General features: G+C 35.2%; 1 protein-coding gene and 1 long non-coding RNA gene across 8 annotated transcripts in view; one reads left to right on the top strand and one right to left on the bottom strand.

Annotated features, from left to right (window-relative positions):
- The window catches only part of LOC106868934 (protocadherin beta-15), a 166537-nt gene extending 166478 nt beyond the window's left edge, over positions 1-59 (top strand). For all 7 annotated transcript variants that reach the window (XR_016244297.1, XR_016244298.1, XR_008265537.2 and 4 more), the window contains one exon: positions 1-59. This exon is cut by the window's left edge and continues 395 nt beyond it. The gene's annotated coding sequence lies outside the window, so the exon portion shown is untranslated.
- The window catches only part of LOC128249440 (uncharacterized), a 349834-nt gene that overhangs the window by 115784 nt on the left and 210996 nt on the right, over positions 1-23054 (bottom strand). The gene's annotated exons all lie outside the window — the stretch shown is intronic.

Below are 23054 nucleotides of genomic sequence, written 5' to 3'. Positions count from 1 at the left end.
TTTGTTTTTTGACTTTTGTGTTTTATTTTTTTTCTTCTTCAATAAATTGTCCTTTAACATAAGCTAGTTGTTTGGAGTGACCAAAAAAGAAAAGAAAAAAGGATACATAATGTAATTTGGGAAAACAAAAAGAAAACCTGTATATGTGCATACACACATATATGTATGTATATATACATACACATGAACATATATATAGATCTATGTGTGTGTGTGTGTATATATATATATATATATATATATTAATATATACATATTAATATATACATATATAATCCTGTATATATATATATATATATATATATATATATATATATTAATATATACATATTAATATATACATATATAATCCTGTATATATATATATATATATATACATATATATATATATATATATATATATATATATATATATATGTATATTATGCATACACACACACACACGACTAACCTACAGAAATGCACACAAGAATTTTCTGTACAAATGTAAACTTATCTGTGGGATATAACGTCGCCAGTTCTCACAAAACCAAACATTAGATTAAAACAGACATGTAAGCATCAATTCTCGCCCAGTAGTAAGAGACAATGTTTATTGAAGACCAATCAACTACATAGCCATACAACTGTTGGAAATGCATATCTGTATTTGAGAGGATATTGTAGAAATATATATATATATATCAGTTGTAGGTAGATTTTGTAAATGGTAATATCAAACATACACTCTTGTATGTTAATACATACGGTTCAGATAGTATTGATTCGGTTACAAAGCAAATTTGTATAGATTTTACCCAAAGGTCAGAAAATTTTCCTGGTTACAAATCTTATTCAAACATTTGAGAAGAGGAAAGCTGTATTCTATTGGTTGTATATAACAAATAGTTTTCTCTCCTTCATCTCCCACAACCTCCATCAGTGATGTCGCAAATAATCATAAAAAAAAAAAATCAATTGTACACTATGTGCCAAGGATTCCTCAGATCCAAGTAAGTATCAATATTTTGTTGTTTGTTAATCTTCTTTCTTTCTTTCTTGTTCCAATGTTGTTTGCATTCCTTTGTGTTATTTTTCTTTGGCATTATCCCAAATTAGTTGATATCAGAGTTCTGAAAAACTTCAATGTATATCACAGAAATATTATTGGAGATATCTTTCCTTTCTTTTTCTTTTTTCTTTTTTTATCTTTTTTTCTTTTTCTTGGTTTATTTATTTATCTATATATTTATTCATTTATTTATTTATTCATTTGTTTATTTATCTATTTTCTGTCTGGCAGTAACAATATCTCATTGCATTGTTAGAATCTTCTTGCTGTTTCCAAACTGTAAATTCTAAAACCAGTGTAATGTCTAAAATTTCCCAGATTAATATACCTTATTATGTTCTTATTATGTTATCTACTTCTTGTTTTCTCAAATGAGCTTTAAAATCAGGACATTTACTTTCCTTCGAACTAACTAACCAACACAAACAGGCTTAGACCTCATTTATGAAAGCCATCTAATTCCTTATCTGATATTGATATAAGGAAATATATTAGAAACATTTACATGTGAGCAGAGAATTGACAGCTTACTCTAGAATCCAATAACGTCAGCTGACTGAAGCTCTTCAGTCTTTCTATCAAAACCATTCGAAATTCTCTCACATTTGAAGCAACACTTTTATAGCAAGATAGCAAGATATTATCTCTCTATTCCTGGTTGTATTCAGACTTCCAAAAACAATTAAAAATATTGATATATATATATATCTTTTATTTTTTTCTATGACTAGGTACAGGAACTCAGATTTATTGTCTCTCACACTGAAGCAAAACTTTTACAACAAGATTTTATCTCTTTATTCCTGGTTGTATTTATACTTCTTTGAACAGGGAAATATTGATATATATTTTTTACTATAACTAGTTGTATGATTTAAGATTTACAGAGAATAATGAGATCACATGGTACTAGTTTCTGTATAAGGATCAGGGAAGCACCATAAAAGACAGAAGCTACAATTTCATTTCTATTCAAATTGTGGAATATTTTTTTAATAATAAGCATTTCTCAGAACAATAAAAGGAATTAGATGATAAATGTTCAGATTATTAACCTCATTTTATTTAGAGATCAATGTTGGGCATTTTCTGGTATTTATTAACATGTATTATATTCTGATTTTAGATCCCATTAGTGTCAACTTTGCCTTCTGGAGTTGAAAGAATAAAATACCAGTCAAATACTGGGGTCAATATAATACATTATTTTGTCTCCTAAAACTCTGAAGCCTTGTGCCAGTTGTGTGGTTGAGAAGCTTGCTTTCAAACCATGTGGTTGCAAGTTCGATCCTACTGCATGGCATCTTTGACATGTGTCTTCTACTATAATCCCAGGTCAACCAAAGCCTTGTGAATGGATTTGGTATCAGGAAACTGAATATGTGTGTGCGCACATGTGTGTGTGTGTGTGTGTGTATACACATACACACAAGAGAATCAATAAGAGATATTCAACATCTTTGGCTGATCTTGTGTGACAACTGAAGAAAGATAAAATGAAGAATAATATAACTTGGTCCATAGTAAGGCACACAAAACTCTACAATATCATTTCTAGGAGATGCTGATTCTGCTCCAAGGAATCCCTGTCTCTTCTGTGGACCAATGAGGAGATCATTAATAGAATTTCTGAAAGATTCTCAAGATGCCTACAAGCATATAAATGTACTTTTGTACAATGCAGTGGGAATGAATTGGGGTAACTGTTAAGATAATTCATTTTAAGGTATGGATGAATTAAGTTTAGCTTTAACCTCACCATTCTTATAAACGGTAAGTAGCTATTTAACTTGCTTTGTGACTGTATGTGCACCAAACTACACATGTGCGTATGCTTACATTTTGGTGGAAGATGGTATGAGCGAGTGTACAAACACCATGCAGCTCATGCAAGGGCGTTTACACATCCATATCTGTTAACGGCTATTTTAAATACTTTTCTAGCTGTATTGTGTGTTCATTTCTTTTTCCACATCTGTGATTTTATTTTGGATCTTCTATATAAATGAAGATATTTCCTTCATTTTGTTGCTTTTCTTTCAATGACAAGAGAAAATACATTGTGGAACTGTTATTTTAATGAGTTGTGTATATTTATCACCCGATGTGACACATCTGCACCGCCAGATGCTCCTGAACCAATTGTTAGGAGTCCCACCCATGAGGGATCGATGCTAGAGGTGTCAAAATAATTGTCATGGTTAATAAAAATTCTCGTATATTCCATCTTCTGTCTTTCATTTACCATACATATGTGTGTGTGTGTGTGTACATGTATATATATATATATATATATATATATATATATATATATATATATATAGTTTCAAGTTTCAGGTGTGGAAGCAAGGTCTAGAATTGAAGGGCCTTAGAGTCAACCTAGCTAAAACCAAAATCCTAATAAGTAGGAAGGTAGATAAAACACAAACCCCTTCAGGTAGATGGCCCTGCTCAGTATGTAGAAAAGGAGTAGGTAGTAACTCTATAAGATGTACCCGGTGCAAGCTATGGACACATAAGAGGTGCAGCAACATCAAAGGCAGGTTAACTAGCAAGTTAGTTTTTGTTTGTGGCAGATGTTCAGGTGCAATAAAGACTGCAAACAAACAGGAAACAACTTCTATCTCATTCCAGGGTGAAAAACTAGAGGTAGTCGATAGCTTCCGCTATCTGGGCGACCAAGTTAGTAGTGGGGGTGGGTGCGCTGAAAGTGTAGCTGCTAGAATAAGAATAGCCTGGGCAAAGTTTAGAGAGCTCTTACCCCTGCTGGCGACAAAGGGACTCTCACTCAGAGTAAAAGGCAGACTGTATGACGCATGCGTACGAACAACCATGCTACATGGCAGTGAAACATGGGCTGTAACTGCTGAGGACATACGTAAGCTCGCAAGGAATGAAGCCAGTATGCTCCGTTGGATGTGTAATGTCAATGTGAATACCCGTCAGAGTGTAAGTATCTTGAGAGAAAAGCTGAACATTAGAAGCATCAGTTGTGGCGTGCAAGAGAGACGATTGCGCTGGTATGGACATGTGGTGAGAATGGAGGAGGATAGCTGCGTGAAAAAGTGCCACACCCTAACAGTTGAGGGAACCCGTGGAAGAGGTAGGCCCAGGAAGACCTGGGCTGAGGTGGTGAGGCAAGACCTTCGTACATTGGGCCTCACCGAGGCGATGACTACGGACCGAGACCTTTGGAAATGGGCTGTGCGTGAGAAGACCCGGCAAGCCAAGTAAGATCGTTGCCAGTGCCCCTGGACTGGTTCTTGTGCGGTTGGCACATGAGATGCACCATTTTGAGCGTGGCCGTTGCCAGTACCGCCTGACTGGCTCCTGTAGGATTTTCGAGCGAGATCGTTGCCAGTGCCCCTGGACTGGCTTGTGCGGGTGGCACATAAAAGACACCATTTCGAGCGTGGCCGTTTTCGTGCGGGTGACACGTAAAAGCACCCACTACACTCTCTGAGTGGTTGGCGTTAGGAAGGGCATCCAGCTGTAGAAACTCTGCCAAATCAGACTGGAGCCTGGTGTTGCCATCCGGTTTCACCAGTCCTCAGTCAAATCGTCCAACCCATGCTAGCATGGAAAGCGGACGTTAAACGATGATGATGATATATATATACAGACATGACAGAAGTAAATAGACACCACATAAAACATCATTTTATGCTTATTCTAACTTGTAACGGTTTATATTTTTTATTAATTGACATTTTTATGTTTCAGGTTTTATATGTGACTGTTTAATCGTACCATGTACAAAAGGAGCCTTGGAACTGCCTGTATTTCATAGAGGCCGTATTGTGGGTCAATCTGAAGGTGGATTTACTCAATGTAAAATCACAGAAAACCTTGGGATCCTGCTTTCTACAGTTAATAGAGTGATTATGCAATTCACCAGAGAAGGGAAGGAGTTCACATTACCTTACCCAGATCAACCAGGACCCTCTGATAGGACCCTTCTCTTTGTTAAGAGAAGTGTGGAGGATAATCCTCATTGCAAGGCCTCTAACATAGCAGAACAAGTTGATGTTAGTCAGAGAAGAGTTGTCAGGTATCTCCACAAACTAGATTACTATGGCAGAGCAGCAAGAAAGAAGCCACTTCTTCAACCAGCCAACATCAAGCAGAGAAAAGATTGAACCAGTGAGATGGTGAAGAGGCCACTAACATTTTGGGACACTGTCATATTCAATGATAAGTCCAGATTTGCTGTATTTCCTGACAGTGGTCAAGTATAGGTCTTGAGACTCTGTGATCAAGAATTTGATATGAAAAGATTGCAGCCAACAATGAAACATGGCAACTATTCTGTGATGGTCTGGGGAGCAATTTGGAGCAATAGTTTATCAGAGTTGGTGGAGTGTGAAGGAAATATAAACTCAGATAAATATGTATCCATATGGCAGAATGGACTCCTTCCAATCTTCTCCAGTGGTGAAATGATTAAAGCAGACTCTTTATTTATGGAAGATGGGGCTCCTTGTTACCCAGCTAAAATGACCCAAGATTTACTGGATGAGAATGGCATTAAAAAGCTTCCAAGGCCAAGCCAGTCACCAGATATGAACCCTATTGAGCACCTCTGGGACATAATGGACAGTACACTTCATAAAAAGAACAAGAAAGCATCTTCAAAGTAAGATCTTTTGAGATTACTGCATGAAACTTGGCAAGAAATTCTGCAAGAGAATATTCATCTGATTGGTAACATGACTAATAGGGTCCTTGCATTGAAAAATACAAAGAGCATATCAACTAAATCTCAAATATTCACATTATAACAATTAATAAATAATTTGAATGCATAATTTCAGATTTTAATTCATTTTAATGATTATAAGAGCATCTATTTACTTCTGTCATGTGTGTATGTGTGTGTGTGTATATATATATATATATATATATATATATATATATATATATATATATATATATATGTATGTATGTATATATGCATGTATATATATATATATATATATATATATATATATATATATATATATATGTATGTATATATGCATGTATATATATATATATATATATATATATATATATATATATATATATATATATATATATATATATGTATGTATGTATGTATGCATGTATATATATATATATATATATATATATATATATATATATAATTTTCCAGAGGATGTAGCAACCGTTACCAATATAGCATAAGAACTTACCTTAGGGGATCATTAACTAGATTTTGAAATTTCTGTCTCTTTTAAATATACAAATTTAAAAGTTAAAAACCTTGAAATATATATATTTATATTTAAAACAACTGGCTTTCAGATAGTTTTCATCTACCAAATTCAGACACAAGGCATTGTATGTCTTCTACCCTAGCCTGGGGTTAGAGTAGAAAACACTTGCCCAAGATACCGTTCAGGGCGACTGAACCTAAAACCAGGTGGCTGCAAAGTGTGGTTCTAAAAAAGAAAAAAAATGTTGCTCACCTTTTACAACTTTGCTACTGCAGTGCAAATGTCCAGTATCAGTCTCTTTGACATTTAAGTTTTACAGTAAAAAAAAGGATATTTGCTTTTATTTGTTGATGTATTTTTATTGTCAAACATGCCAGTGATCCTATGCAGTATAATGCATTTCAATCAATTTGATAGCCAGTCATTATTCAGTCTCTTATTCCTAGGAGTGTGTACTAAATGTTGGACTGGATATGAACTAGGAACTACTGTCATTTCTGTTTTATTGTTAGGGACAGTTTCACAGAATTATGAGAGAAAGCCAATGAAACTGTATGTTGTTCATACTTTTTCTGAAAGTTATACATTTTACTGAGTTTCAGAAATTGGACAACAGCCATACTAGGCCACTGCTTTCAACAGTTATAGTCAATCATATTACCACAAGTATATTTTCCCAAGTGTCCTTCTCTATCTCTCTCTCTCTCTCTCCCTCTAGTAGGAATATTGGCCAAGTCCAAGCACAAACTCACTACCAAGGAATCAAACCTGAATAACTATATTCTTATATAATAAAAAAACCTAAGCTACAGATACAGGATTTCGCCACGGATTGATGATGTCTAACTCATTCAAGTGTCTGATAAACACATCAAAAATTTGTTTTAATCAGTGGCTAGTATTCCCAGTGAAAACAATAGAACCAACAGTTATTTAACTCATTTGAATTGCAGTGTTGTAAACAAACATTTTTGGATAACCAACATATTGAAATCTTATTAACAATTTCGTCTTTGGTGTCGTTTCTTTGACAGACATTGGCTACATATAGACGGTGTGCCCACTAGCTTGTCAGTGGTCTTAACCCTGCTTAAATCAACTTGCAGCAGGAATTCAAGCCACTCAATTTTCCCTATCTATGTTTCACAGTCTATGGCTATGTTTCACAGTCTATGGCTATGTTTCACAATTTTCACAGTCTATGGCTACTGTCATTTCTGACACACAAACTCACTTGGTATAAATGCTTCTTTTCTGTCATTCAGTGCAACATTTTTATGTTAATAATAATAAATATTTTGTAATTTAAACTTCACAGAAATTTTTGTTCTTCCATTTGTGTACCAAAATATTCATACCATATCTATCTATCTATCCATCCATCCATTCATGTAGATAGATAGATAGATAGATAGATAGATAGATAGATAGATAGATAGATAGATAGATATGTCTATTAGTTATATATATATATGTGAGGGCTGCAGAACATTTAGATATACTGGAAATGACATAGTCTATACCACATATTTAAAAAGCATATGTTTGAGATTCCAGATTTTGAAATCACAAAGTTTCATAGGTTACATACACAATCATCAATTAAAAAAGAGAAATCATATCATCTAACTTACAGTGGATTTGCTTTATGTAATTTTAGCTCTATCTCAAGATATTGAGCACTGTTGTGACTTTAACATACAATTCAATAAAATATCGCCTCATGCATATTGCAATGTTTAATTCAACGGGTATTTTATATATATATATTTATTTTATAAAAATCTCTTTCTCTGTCTGTCTGTGTGTATATATATATGCATACACACACACACACACATATATATGACATGAAGTATACTATTCATTTCTTTTCCAAGTTGTAGAATATTTTTCAAACACTGGTTACATATAATGTTCAGTTTGAGCATTGTGATATCTTAGAAAGATTTGTGTCTTTAGATTCTAAGAATGTGTGAGCAGATGTGAGTCATTTCCTTTATATATTTGCGTATGAATACGTGTGTGAACATGTGTATGCTTATGTGTGAATATACATAGACATATACCACTCACAATTACACATGCACACACACGTGTGTGTGTCTTTATTTGTTTCATCTTCCAACTGAACACACACATACAGATACATATGCAAGATGTCTCTGGCATTTATTTATGTATGTTTTCATTTATTTATTTCTTATACTATTTCTTCTGTTATTTGCAAGATGTTTCTCAAAGTAGAACATATCTATCTTTTTGACAATCAATTTGAATGTCTGAATGTCTATTTATCTACCTCAATATATCTGACTGATTCCATCTATCTTTTTGCTTTACCTGTCTATCTCTGTATATCTATCAATTTCCTTTTCACTGCAGCTCTTCTGTACTCATTCACTCACTCCACCTCTCTCCTTATCTCTCTCGCCCTCTCTGTTGCATGCTTTCTTTCTATTTCTCTCACTCCTCCTTTCTCACTTTCCCTTTATCTTTCGGAAATATATTCACATTTATACATGCATACAAAGAGGGTACAAATATCAGTCTTTCACTGTTACTATAGTCCTTCTTTGATATCTCCAAAGTATGTATCTAAGTTTCTTCTTCATTCTTGAATATTTTCAATAGGACATGAGTTAATCTTTGAGTGCTGTATGTGAATACATATATATATATATATATATATATATATATATATATATATATATATATGTATGTATATATATGTATGTATATATTTGTGTATGTGTGTGTGTATGTATATATATATATATATATATATATATATATATATATATATATATATATATATAATGTGTGTATGTATACATATTACTGTGTATTTCAGCTCATACAAAAATGTATGTACATGCGCGTGTGTGTGCATGTGTCTGTATATATTTTATGTGTATGTCTATGTTTGTGTACTTATATGATGTAAGCAAATATGTATGTATATATGCATGCAGGTATGTATGTATTTATGTATGTATGTATGTATAAATAATTGTTTGAAAAATTGAAAGCAAATATCTCAGGTGCATGACTGCGTAACTCAGAGTAATAATGACAAAAGAATGAATTCACTGAGAGTTTTCCAATAAATTTAAACAAAATATAGATGGAAGCAGGCTTAGCTGAGTGGTGAAGAAGCCTGCCTTGCAACCAAGTGGTTTTAGTTTCACTTCTTCAATCATTGTGTGATTGCAGGAGTGGAATTGAAGCTACAACCGTGTAGCTTAGTGTTTGGGCTAAAGAGACTGGTACAACAAGTACCAGACTTACAAATTAAGTACTGGACTTGATTAGTTAGACTAAAACTCTTCAATGTAAGGATGATGAGGAAGAGGAAGAAAATGATGATGATGATAATGATGATAACAATGATGACAACAGCGATGAAGACAATAGTAACAATGACAATGGCGATGATGATGGTGATGATAATGATAGTGGTGGTAGTTGTGGTGGTAGTGGTGGTGGTGGTGGTGATAATGATGACCATGATGATTATGATCATGATGATGACACACATGCCCACATGAGTGTGTGTGTATCTATGTATATGAAACCACTTATTGTAATCGCTGTTATTGTTATCAAACAGCATATTATTGTCAAATGCTTCCATACTAAAGTGATTGCAATAAGCAACCACCATTCAATATGTGTGAGTGTACATGTGAATATATCTATCTATCTATATATATATATATATATATATATATATATATACATATATATATAGATAGATAGATAGATAGATAGATAGACAGATAGATAGATAGATAGATAGATATAATCAGTCAGTTCTTCATGAGTGGGAAAAAAATGTGACGTTGTGCCTCTGGCCAGCAGGTGTAATCCATCTTCTATATTGCTAAGAGCAACAGCATACATGAAAACCAATGAGTAACCATAGTGTATACATACACACACATGTATATATATATATATATATATATATATATATATATATGTATGTGTGTGTATGTATGTATGTATGTATATATGTATGCATGTATCTATCTATATATATATATATATATATATCCCACCCATGCTAGCATGGAAGGTGGATGTGAAACAATGATGATAATGATGATGATATATATATATTTATATGTACACACACACACACACACACACACACACACACACATATATATATATACAGAACTGGGCATAAATCTGTTAATCATTAATTAATGAAATTAACATTTTTGTTAACAATTTAACTTTTAAGTTAACTTTGAAAATCATTATCAAACAAATTAACTCTCATTACGTATATATGTATGTATGCATGTATATATATTTCTATCTATCGATCTATATATTTTATATACATATATATTTTTATATATATATATATATATATAAATAAATGGAGTTAAACGCAGGTGTTATGCAAATCTTTATACTTCCGACATATGTTTCGAAGAGAACATTGGTATTATTACAGAAGGAATAAAATGATGTAACACAATGCAATCTTTTGATCAGGGAAAAAAATAGGACCTTTAACTGTCTTCTTACATTTTTGTCTTGACTTCCATAAAGTGGAAAAAATAAATTGAAGGAAAAAGTTGGTAAATATTTTGGTTTGAACACAGATATTTCAATGTGAACCCAAATAGCTGTTATGTGGTAGCAGAACATGCTAGAAATAGCAGCCAAATCTTTCCTTTTCTGGAAAAAGGAGCTGCTTATGTATGATTTTGATGTCACATTCGTCGAAAGCATGCAACATAATTTGGAAAAGAAAAAAGACCCGTGAAACAAAACTCTCTTGGTAAAAAACTTTGAGGTGAAAAACCACCCCTCCCATCTTTCTTTTCCAGAAAATGTGGCTTGCAGCATGTTTGGAGGTCAAATACGTTGAATGCACCTCCCCCCCCCCGAAAAAAAAGAATTACTCCACACCAAAGTATGCAATATTTACCAAATGAATAAAATCTTGTACCGATTATAACTGTATTTTAATTAATTCAAATTAATGTACCTCATCTTGAAAAGTGACAAAAATTTTTGTCAGTTGCCATCTGGGATAATTTTAGTAACAAATCAAACAGGCAAGGCGCATTAAGAATTTCAATTTTAGTGTTTATCCATAATGTTATTTCTTTTACCCCTGTTAATTAGATTTACTTGCTCATAAAAGTCAAATTTATTCAGCAAGTTCAGCTAAAATGACATAATTATAAACTAGTAGTATATAAAGCACCCACTGACAAAATTTCAAATCTGTATGTAAAAAACTTACAAAGTTACAAGCAAATATTGTGGACACCCATCTTGAACCTGAATAATTCAAAATAACTTGAACAGATAAGCCTTACATTTGATAGATTAACATGAACATTAAAGATGTTTTTAGGTGTTTTTTCTTACACACACACACACACACACACATAACATCGCTTCGCTCGGCTGGTACTACACATGTGTTACTTTGACATCATCATTCCATAAAATTTGTTTATGGGGAGCAAAATATTGAAAACTACCAATAGATGTGTGAGTGAGGAAGAAGCGAGGAGGGAGGGTTTGGGATGTTCTAGAAACAACAGCCAGATCTCCCTTAAATTATACATTTCCACTGAAATCATTAACAATTTTTTTTTTAAACAAAAAATGTTTCTCTCACAGGTTTTAAGTACATAGTGAAAAAAAAATGGCCAAAAGCGTTTTGGACTGGGGTGGTGGGAGTGAAAAATATATTTTATAAATTTTTTCTTTCTTTTTCATGAAAAGATGCCTCCCATCATTCTGAAGTCTTTGGTGGAAAAAAGTGGAAAAAATCCCCGTCAAAATGGAGAAATTCTAACTTATGTGGGCCGTCTGATTCAAAACTCCATTTTCCATAAACTACTCCCCACCACTCCCAAACATTTTGCCTACAAATTTCTTTGTAATCGTAATCCACAGTTTGAAAGGTATCTGTATAAAATTTCATTTAAAAATTCCTATTTTCCAGAAAGTTATAAGAGGGAAAATATCAGGTCCTGTGAATTTTCTGTAACTCCTCGTCTCAGCCCCTCAGAAAATTTTTCCCGACAAATTTTTACATATACTCTTTCTAAGCGATTATTTGGTGAAACTTCCTATAAAAAGTATCCATTTTTCTGGAGGTTATGAGGCACCAAATTCAGTGGGGTATTAAACTATAGTTATGCCTTTTTTCAATAAACATTAACGTTAACAGATTAATGATTAACAAAGTTAAGTTTTCGATTGATGGTGTCCACCTCTGTATATATATATATATGTGTGTGTGTGTGTGTGTGTTTATGTATGAATGCATATATCAGTATCTATCTATCTGTCTATCTATCTATTTATCTATATATATATATACATATATATATAATGATAATTGGCACAAGATAGAGAGTAACTCGAGGGTTGAGAGTTTAATGCATTGGCACTTATCTTCTGATCTATGCACAAAACTCTCAACCCTTGAATCACCTTGTAAATTCAGTCAGTTAATAAAAAACATATATATATATTTATATATACTCTCATTTCTAGTTCTATTTCGCTGGTCGACTCATTCCACTAAAAATTCTTTAAGGTGGTGTCCCAACATGGCCGCAGTCTAATGATTGAAACAAGTAAAAGATAAAAGAGAAAATATACATAATACATTACATACATACATATGTATGAATGTATATATATACATATATATATATGTACACATATATGTATGTATGTATGTATGTATATATATATATATATATGTATATATATATGTATGTATGTATATATATGTGTATATATATATATATATATATATATATATATATATATATATATATACATATATATATATATATATGTATGTATGTATATATATATATATACATATATATATGTATGTATGTATATATATATATATATATATATATATATATATATATATGTACATATATATATATATGTATGTACACATATACGTGTATATATATATATATATATATATATATATATTTAGATATACATATATATGTAAATGCATACATACATGCATGTATGTATGTATGCATATGCATGCACACACAGAGACAAGCAAAGATACACACATACAAATTGAAATATAAATATGAAACCCATCTGGGTGTGTCTGTATGTGTGTCTGTATGTATGTATATGTTGCATATGTGTGTTGTGTGTGTATATGTATGTTTATTGTGTGCATGGTGCATATGTGTGCACGTTTTGTTGCTGTGTATATGCATATGTGGCATTGTGTATGCTAAAATCAGAGGAGTAATTTGTAAGTTAAGTTTGATGCCATTAGTTGTATAGAGCCAGCAGCCAGCAATATGTTTGTTGTTTGGTCTTCAGTTTCAGAAATATATGGAAAACTTTTGACTCTGTGCTGCTGGAAACACATCTAAGAGACCAAATGATTAAAGCAGCGTCTTGCTAATATAATCTATCTGAGCTCTTTGATTTATATGTATCGTGTAAGGAATCAGCACCATCCATCTTCTGACTCTACCGTTACCACCACCACCACTACCACCACCCTCCCCACCTACTACCACCAACACCTCAACTGCTAATACTGTGATGACCATCACTACAAATACCCCTGCCACTATCATCATCACCACCACCATCACAAATAACATCAATACCTTTTTCACCAATGCCACTACTACAGCTACTACCACTACTATTACTACCACCTCCACCAATACCATCACTATCACTGCCGCCGTCGCTGCCTCCACCACTACCACCAACACCACCACCATTATCACTACTGCTATTACTACCACCTCTACTACTGATATTAACACCTCTACCACCACCACCACCACCACAACCACCACTATGATAATGACTGCTGCTACTAACACCAACATCACTACCATAACAACTACCATTGCAATGACCAATACCATTATGGCAATGAAAACCACTACCACCACCACCACCTCAGCTAATAGCAATACCATTACTACCTCCTCTGCAACAACTACCACCACTACGACAATCAACCACCATTACCACTACAAATGTCAACACCATCACCACCATCACATCACCACAACACCAAATGCAGCAGCAGCAGCACCACCACCACCACCACCTCCAGGATCATCATTTACAACGTCACTTCGAAAACCAATATCATCACCACCGCCTCCGACATATCCATAACTACCACCAACAATAACAACAACAATCTATCTACCACCACCACCACCACCACCACCACTATCTCCACCAACACCAACACCACTGCCGCCACCACCACTACTACCACCCTTGACACTCGACAGTCACTGTCATAAACACTACCATCACCAATGAGAACCAACTCTGCCATCACAACCAACACCAGTAACAACATTAACACTACCACTGCTACTGTAGCTACATGTCAATGACCACCAGCCTAGGTATATCATTCCTTCTCTTTGTGTCACCATGACCACTACTACTACTGGTCTTCTGCTCTTCCATTGTCTCTTCATCTTCATCATTACCAACACCAACACCAACATCATCACTACCACCATGACCACCATCACCATCATTATCAACAATATCATCAACGTTGCCATCATCACCATCATTATCAGTATATGCTGGGCCTGGTTGTGTTGTTAAGAAATTCTCTTCACAAGCCAGATGGCTCCAGCTTTGATCCCAGTGTACAGCACCATTGACCAGTGACTTCACCAATAGCCTTGGGTTGACCAATGTCTTGTTAGTGAAACAAAATTGTTAGATGTAATCTGTCTGCAAGCCTGTCACATACACACACACACACACACACACACACACATATATATATGCATACACACACAGACATATATATATATACACACATGCACACAAACACCCATACATATATACATATGCACACGCACATTATGCGTGAATACATATGTACATATATGTGTATGTATGTGTTTTCTTTAGGATTTTTTCATTTGGAGAATTCGAGCTTGTCATTAACCAGGTGGCAAAGCTCTTTTGTTTTATTTAAGAGAAGTGTTGAAATGTGATCATCTGAATCTGTTGATGTGAGTATACATGCATGTTTGTGCTCATGGATAGCTTGCATTTTTGCAGTGGATATGCATTTCATTTTAGCATATAAGTGTCTGTGCTTCACACTTTTAACTCTATAATATACAAGTGTTTGTGCTTCACTCTTATGCATGTGCATTCATGCATTCCATGTGTATATGTTGATTTGTACATATATCTGCCCTCCTCCAAATTCATATGGGGCTGGGGGTCATGTTTTTCATGTTTAGCCTGAGAAACCCACATAGAGAATCTCTGGAACATTTTACAAGTTTTAACTGTACTATTGGTTGCTGATATCTGGAGAACACAGATGAATTTGCTTTGTTTATTCTTGAAGGACTCCAGTTTTTCTAGGTTTTTATGCTAATCCATTGTTATTTAGTCAAGCTTGGCCTATGATAATTATCATGTGGAACAGGCCTTATTGCTGAAAGAATATTTGGGTGTATTATGCAACCTTTAGTCTTCTTGTTGAATCCAGCTACTTTAGTCATACAAAAGTAGCAGTCATCATTGGTACTCTTTGGAGTACCATACCTTTGGCACTCCAAAAGGCATACGTTGAAGTTTTCCAACTGACCACATTTGAAGCTTACTGATGCAACTCTTGCAAGCTTGTCCTGGTTTCCCAGTTTGCAACCAAAATAAGCTAGATAGCAGCACTTCAACAAAGGAGTAATATTTCCCCAGGAATCTGAAGGGGTGAATTGCCTGCAGACATAGCAGAATATATCTGGTGGATTGATGCAGCTTCTAGACATATTCACAGACTGAAAATGAAGAAAAATATTAATTTATCATTTACTTACGTTAAACAAAAAGAGAAAAGTAACGTCTCTGTATAACTTGACAACCTGATGTGATAGAGATGAATAAAAGACACAATGACTCATTATTTTTCATATATATTCAGAAAAAGATACCATACAGCCAATAAAAAAAAATCATGCAGACCAGTGTAATAGGTCTCAGCCTGGCCTTTGATAATAGGACCTATGATAATAAGCAGTGATGGTGGTGGTATTGGTGGAGGTGGTAGTAATAGTAGTGGTAGTAGCCATAGTAGTGGCATTGGGGAAAAAGGTATTGATGAAAAAGGTCTATGATGATTGGATCTATGATAATAGGTCCAAGTAAAAATGTGTAGTTTGAGTATAGGAGCTTCAAGTTTCTTATCAGTTCTCCATAAATGTTTTCTTTTTCTACAACTTTTGATACAATAGCCACGTCGCCTGGGTAGCCTGTCTCTACTACAGTGTATGTCTTTTGCTCTCTGTCCATTAAGACAATGTCTACTCTGTTGTGCTTACACCAGGTTATTGTTATTATCAGGATGTTCCACCAATATTCATGTTTTTATAGGTGTGAATGCATTCCAGTTCTGATGTACCTTTTGTATGGTCATTAGGTCAGTCCTTCTATTGTATGGTATTGTAAACTGTCTTTGCAACAAAGTCATGTCTCATGGGGAGCTAATGTTTTTCAGACATTTTTTTTTTTTTTTTGGTGGGGTGCTGCTGCTGATAATTTGATTGATATTCTCCACACAGATATTGTATAATTAGCATTTTCTATCACTGAGTGGTGATCTAGGGGCATCTCTGTGTCTCTTGTTCATCGGGTATTTAACAGCAATCCCCTGTTCCTGGATAGTAAAGGCAGGGCTTTCTAAACGAGATGTAATTTACATATCACAGCTCTAGGAGAGAGGCTACTACCCCTGCCAATGGTGCTGAGGTAATCCATCTTGCAAAATACCCTATGCATAACTTTCTCTTGGTATCATGAGTATTTCTTCTCCAAGACTTTGTTTAAGTACACCCATTCAGTGATCTTAGGCTTGCATGGAACATCTATACACTCCAGAGTTCTTCATCTACTCTCATAATGTTATAATGGTTGCTTTCAAGTATACAGCTGATGTACTTATTTCTCTCTTTGCTATTCACTAGGTACGGTCTCAGTGATATGATGCAGCACTTAAGGGCTACCTGCACTGATCTTATGCTCTAACTCCATCCCTCCCTTTTATAAAGATCCTGTCAATGTCACTGTCAACATGAAAGTTACCAGTGGTTGTAGTCTTGATGTTATGGTTGTGGATTTCTTTAAGTGTCCAGTCTAGTATACCAAGTATTGGCACTGGCACAGGCACCGTGAAAGCATTGTGGGATATGGTCTTATTGGCTATGGATAGTTCTGAATTCCAGACCTTCTGTAGTTTGTGTATGCTCTCTCCTGTTTTTAAGTATTTAAATCAGTTAACCTATTGTTGGAATGTAAATAACAAAAATAATGTCACATTCTAAACCTGAGAAAAGTCTTGCATACTTTTACTGTTCCGCTTACAGATTGCATTTGTAATGTGTGAGTCAGATGGTTGATTTTCTTTTTTTTCTGAAAATTCAAGTTTATCCAGCCTGACAATTTTGTGTGTGTGCGTGTGTGTGTGTGTGTGTGTGTGGGATTTATTCAGACCAGTCTAGTTGCCTGTCAACCTTCAGACAAGCCCAAACTGTCTCAAGAAGCAGCTGCTTGCAAGGAAACTTGGGAGCAAGAAACCACTAAGCAGGCCTTAATAAGTTAGTGTATTCTATGTCTATATGTGTACTTCTCCAGCTTGTCAGATCGTTATTTATCCTCCTCCTCCTCCTCATCATCATCATCATCATCATCATCATCATCATCATCAACGACATCATCATCAATGACATCATTGTCATCATCCTCATCATCATCCTTATCAATATTGTCATCTTCCCTCCTCCTCCTCCTCATCATCATCACCATCATCATCAGCAGCAGCAGCAGCATCATCAGTAGCATCATCATCTTTATGTCTATGAGCCCAAGAGAACTTCTAGTTTGATCTCTCAACTTGCAAGAACGTAAGAAATAGCAGTCAAATGCCTCTGAAATCACATCCTTCTGTCTTCAATATGAAAAGAAGACATAAGGTAAATTAGTTCCAGGCATAAACATTAAAAGACAAGAAGGTCACAGTCAAGGCCAAAATGCTTTTAATCATGGGTGTGTTCAAACAGGGTTGACCTGGGGTTAAACAACCACCTCCTCTTCCACCGCCAGAACTATGAATAGCATCAGCATCATCATAGCTGTTGTCATCATCAATATAAAATATTGTTAATGCTGTTATTGTCATCCTTTTTATTCTCATCAACACTGACATTCATCCATTCATCTTATTTCATTTCCATCTTTTCATCTGATTCACCTCCCCCTTTCATGTGTTCTTTGTGACTTCCTCTCCCTCCTTCTTGCTCTCTGTCTGTCTGTCTGTCTGTAAGTCTGTCTCTCTCCCTCTCTTTCTCTCTCTCTCTCTCTCTCTTGGCTACACATATTTTGACTTTCTGCCTGTCTGTCTCACACTCTTTCCCTCTCTCTCTCTCTTCTTCACACACACATTCTCTTTCTGTCCTTCACATATACATTCATGCTCTCTCTCTCTCTTTCTTTCTCTCTCTCCCTCTCTCTTTCTTTCTTTCTCTCTCTTTCTTTCTTTCTCTCTTTCCCTCTCTCTTCCTGTCTCTGCTATACAATTTGCTGCTTTACTCTCTGTGTATACCTCTCTCCTTCTGTCTCTCCCTCTTTCATCCTCTCTCTCTTCCTCACAAATAGATTCTCCCTTTGTCTCTCTCTGGACCCTTCCTTATACACAACTGCACACACGTATCCATTCCTTATGCATACATACCATCCCTAAACACACATGTATACAGTCCTTCTGTTATTCCATTTGTTTTTTTTTTTGTTTCCTACTCCTTCTATATCCTTCCTTCAGTTTACCACCACCACCACCACCACTACTATTACTACTACTACATTTACTATTACTGCTGCTGTTGGTGTTATTGTTGTTTCCTTGGGATCTTCACTTCCTTATCTGGCCACCAGCTGTTGTATCCCTATTGTGGAGGGGGTAAAGAAAGAAAGAAAGAAACAAACAAACAAACAAAGGAAGGAAAAGAAAGATAGAGAGAGAGAACAGGGACCAAGAAACTCTTTCTCTAGTTCTTTCTTCAACCAGTCTCCAAGTGATACCTTCCAAAACAAAACCCATGGAACATGTTTGAAATGTCTTTTACAGCAACAAAAACAACAACAGCAACAACAGAAATGGTAATAATTGGCAAAGACAAAAAAGAATAATTAAAAGAATTCTAAAGAAAAGAAAATGAAGTAAAATAAAACAAATTAATAAATTGAAGAAAAATGAAGAAAAGGCAAAATAATTAATAACTTTTTTTTCTGCCAAAATGTAGAATGACCATCCTTTCCTTTGATTCTACGGTTCCCAACCCTGTCTGTTTTTCCCCGAAACCATTCCCATAAGAGCTAAATGTTCCTCTTAATCCCTCAGTTGCCATCTGCTTTGTCATGTCATCATTTTTTACTGGTCTCCGCCCCTGCCTCATCCCCATCCATATTCTTTTTTTTTTTATATTTGGAACATTTTTATTATTATTATTATTATTATTATAATTATTATTATTGTTGTTGTCAAAGACAAACCTGGTATTGGTTCTGGATTAAGAGACAACACATCTTTTTTCAAAAATTGGCCTCACATAACAGTTGTTGTTATTATTGTCCTCTTCCTCCTTCTCCTCCTCTACCACCACCACCTCTTCCTCCTCCTCCACCACCACCACCGCTTCCTCCTCCTCCTCCTCTTGCAGTTTCCACAGCTGCCACTGCCATTTCTGTTGCCACCCCACCCCACCCCTCCTCCTGCTGCTGTTACCACAGCCGCCACTACCATCACTGCCACCACCACCATCACATTTTGCTACACCTTTAATATCCAACCAATACTTCTTTATCTTCCCCTTATGCATTCCTTCCATGTTCCCTTGTCCCTGTTCCCTAATCACACCTTCTCATTGTCCAACACACTGTATACCACCTTGCTCTCCATCTCCTTCATCTTCATCATATTTATTTACTTCTCTTTTCCTTTACTTTTTTATACACCTGTTTTCTACCCACTTCTAGTATCACTTAAATTTCTTTCTCTCTGTCTCTCTCTAAATATACATATATGGAGAGAGAGAGAAGGGGGAGGGAAGATAGGAGCATGGCATTACATTAAATACTAAGTTTCAAAACTTAAGCAGAAGAACAACAAGGAACGAATGGAAAATTTACGCATGAGACATGGACATGCAGTTTCCTCATCAGTTATCATCCAAAAAGTCATTCCAATTTCATGACTTTAAGAATATTTTTCACTTTTGGTGGAGCCAACAGCAAATAGCAGCTGGAGATATTGAGTGAATGTTGATGACAGTGACACAAACAAATATGAATACAACACAGGTATAAATGTAAATATACAAACAAAATGAATTATACATTATATAAACAAAATAAAGACTGTGGTGCTCGGAGACAAGACAAGACAAGACATGTGTATAAGTAATGCAATGGAGAATGTCCTATATGACTGGAAAGATGAAGGACAGAGCAAAAGGTAAAACAACAAATGGTGAAAAAAATGAACCTAATGCAGAAAGTAGAGAATGCAAGAGGCCGGGAGAAGCATGACTGAACAAGTCAGTGGTCAAGTGAAAAAAGGATGATGAAAAGTGAACAGTCCAAGGTGTACCTTCATTCCCACTATCAAATTGATACTGTGGAGGTGACCATAGTTGAGAGCAGTGGTCCAGAGAGCTGAGGACAATTTTCCTCCATGGAACCAGTATAATTTCCTGGTCCTTTGTCCCGAAAGCTTTCAGAATCCACTCAGTCATTTTCCTGCACATTACTACCTTTTTGGTGATATGTACACGAAACAAAGCACTGTTGTATCAATCCCCAGGTCACATACTGTGTTTGACTCTGGGATTGCCACTTCTTTTGGTCCAAAGTATCTTTGTTAGCACAAGATGGCTGATTTCAAAGGGCTTCAAATTTCCCTATATTAAATTGCATGTTGTTTTCTTCAGCCCATTTACACATGGCATCTAGATCTTTCAGTAGAAGATTAGCATCTAGAGGATCCTTGACTACTTGTGCTTCTTTTGCATCATTGACATAGCTTGTAAGTGTGGCTATTCGTATAACTGATGGCATGTCTGCAAGAGCTACAAACAGCAGCAGTTCTGAAAGAGTTCTCTGAAGCTCTCCACTCTCTGTTAATGTCTCCTTAGGGAGGGCTTCATTGACTGCTACAGCCTGGCTTCTGTCTTTTATGAAATCATGAACCCATACTCCTAGTTTTCTCACTATGCCAGCACCTCATAGTTTATGACATATCATTCTGTGATCAACCTTATCAAAAGCCTGTGCAAAATCGAGATATATCACAACCATATTTGAGTGATTCATAAGTTGCTTCTGAAGAATTAATGTTGCAGAAACTGTGTAAGGCAGCCTCTTCTTGAACAGAAGCTATACTGGGTGTCAGACAATCAATCATTATCTTCTAGGAACATGATCAGCTTCCTCCTTACAGTTTGTTCCATGGCTTTGCTGACATATGGGACAGGCTTATTATTTTACTATTAGAGACAAGCTTATTATTTTTACTATCTGCTCTGCTTCCTCCTTTATGGATAGGACATATTATTCCCACCTATAAACTTTCTTGGAAGTTTACCACTTGCACAGAAACTTTAGAAGAGGATCTGCAGTGATCTTTCAAAGGTCCTTTTTCCTTTTTTAGAGTATTGCTGCGAATTTATCAGGGTCAGTGACTGTGTATATGCTCATTTCTTCAATGAGTTTCCTTTATCTTGATATACTCAATAATTACCACCTCTTTGAGTAGAGCTGTGGTTTCAAAGGACATGTCCAGATATTTATTTCCAAGTGGAGATGTGTTTGCATTGTACATTCAGTATATCACTTATTATTTGGGGGTCCACAGTTAGTGAGCCATTTCCTTCAAACAGTGGCCCTATTTTGTACTGTACTGAAGCAGACTTTTTTTTGCAAACCAATATAAAGCTTAGGATTTGTCTTTACATTTTTCACAGCCCCAGCTTCATTTTCTGCCCTCTCCTTTTGTGTTCAAGTTTCCTCAGTCTCAAACAGTACTTGTCTGAGATAAGTTTCTTCACTGTCCTTTAGTGGCCTATTTGAATTATTTGAGTTCTTAGTTCATTATCTCCTTAGAATTTCCCTATTTCTAGGAATTACGTTTTCCTGTTGGCTCAAAATTCTCTCAGGATCAAACTTGCTGCATATGTCTTGCATAATTGTCATTAAGTGTTGTAGCTTTATTTCAACATCCTGCATAGAGAGACTGACAAACCAGTTTTGTTCTAGAAATTCTATCTGAATACCTTTTCAATTAGCTTTATGAAAGTTCAGGTTGGTAAGAAGGCTGATGCTTCCAGTAGACTGCATGTCTGCAGTCTTCCTTGGAAGTTCTATTGTTGTTAGTTCTACTAAATTATGGTCCAAGAAAATCGTTGGTGTTACCTTAGCATTATGGATGAGTGTCATATTATTTATGAAGCAGAGGTCCTGGGCATTTTTATTCCTTGTTAGGTGGAGCATTATTTACTCCATAAATAGCATGTTTGTAAGGTTAAGCAGAGATTCTGCCTGCTTCTATTTATGCAGTGACATACCTGAGAGGAGATGGTCCTCTGACCATTTGACATTAGGGAGGTTGACATCCCATCCAGCACCTTTTACATTAGCTGTCTTTATACAGAGACAGCGTGCCGTTATTCTCTCTCTCC

The sequence above is a fragment of the Octopus bimaculoides genome, chromosome 14, assembly GCF_046866305.1.
Source record: "Octopus bimaculoides isolate indiv1 chromosome 14, ASM4686630v1, whole genome shotgun sequence".
In the NCBI taxonomy this organism is placed as follows: Eukaryota; Metazoa; Mollusca; class Cephalopoda; order Octopoda; family Octopodidae; genus Octopus; species Octopus bimaculoides.
The sequence above is the reverse complement of the archived record's forward strand: the minus strand, read 5'-3'. Positions and strand labels throughout refer to the sequence as shown.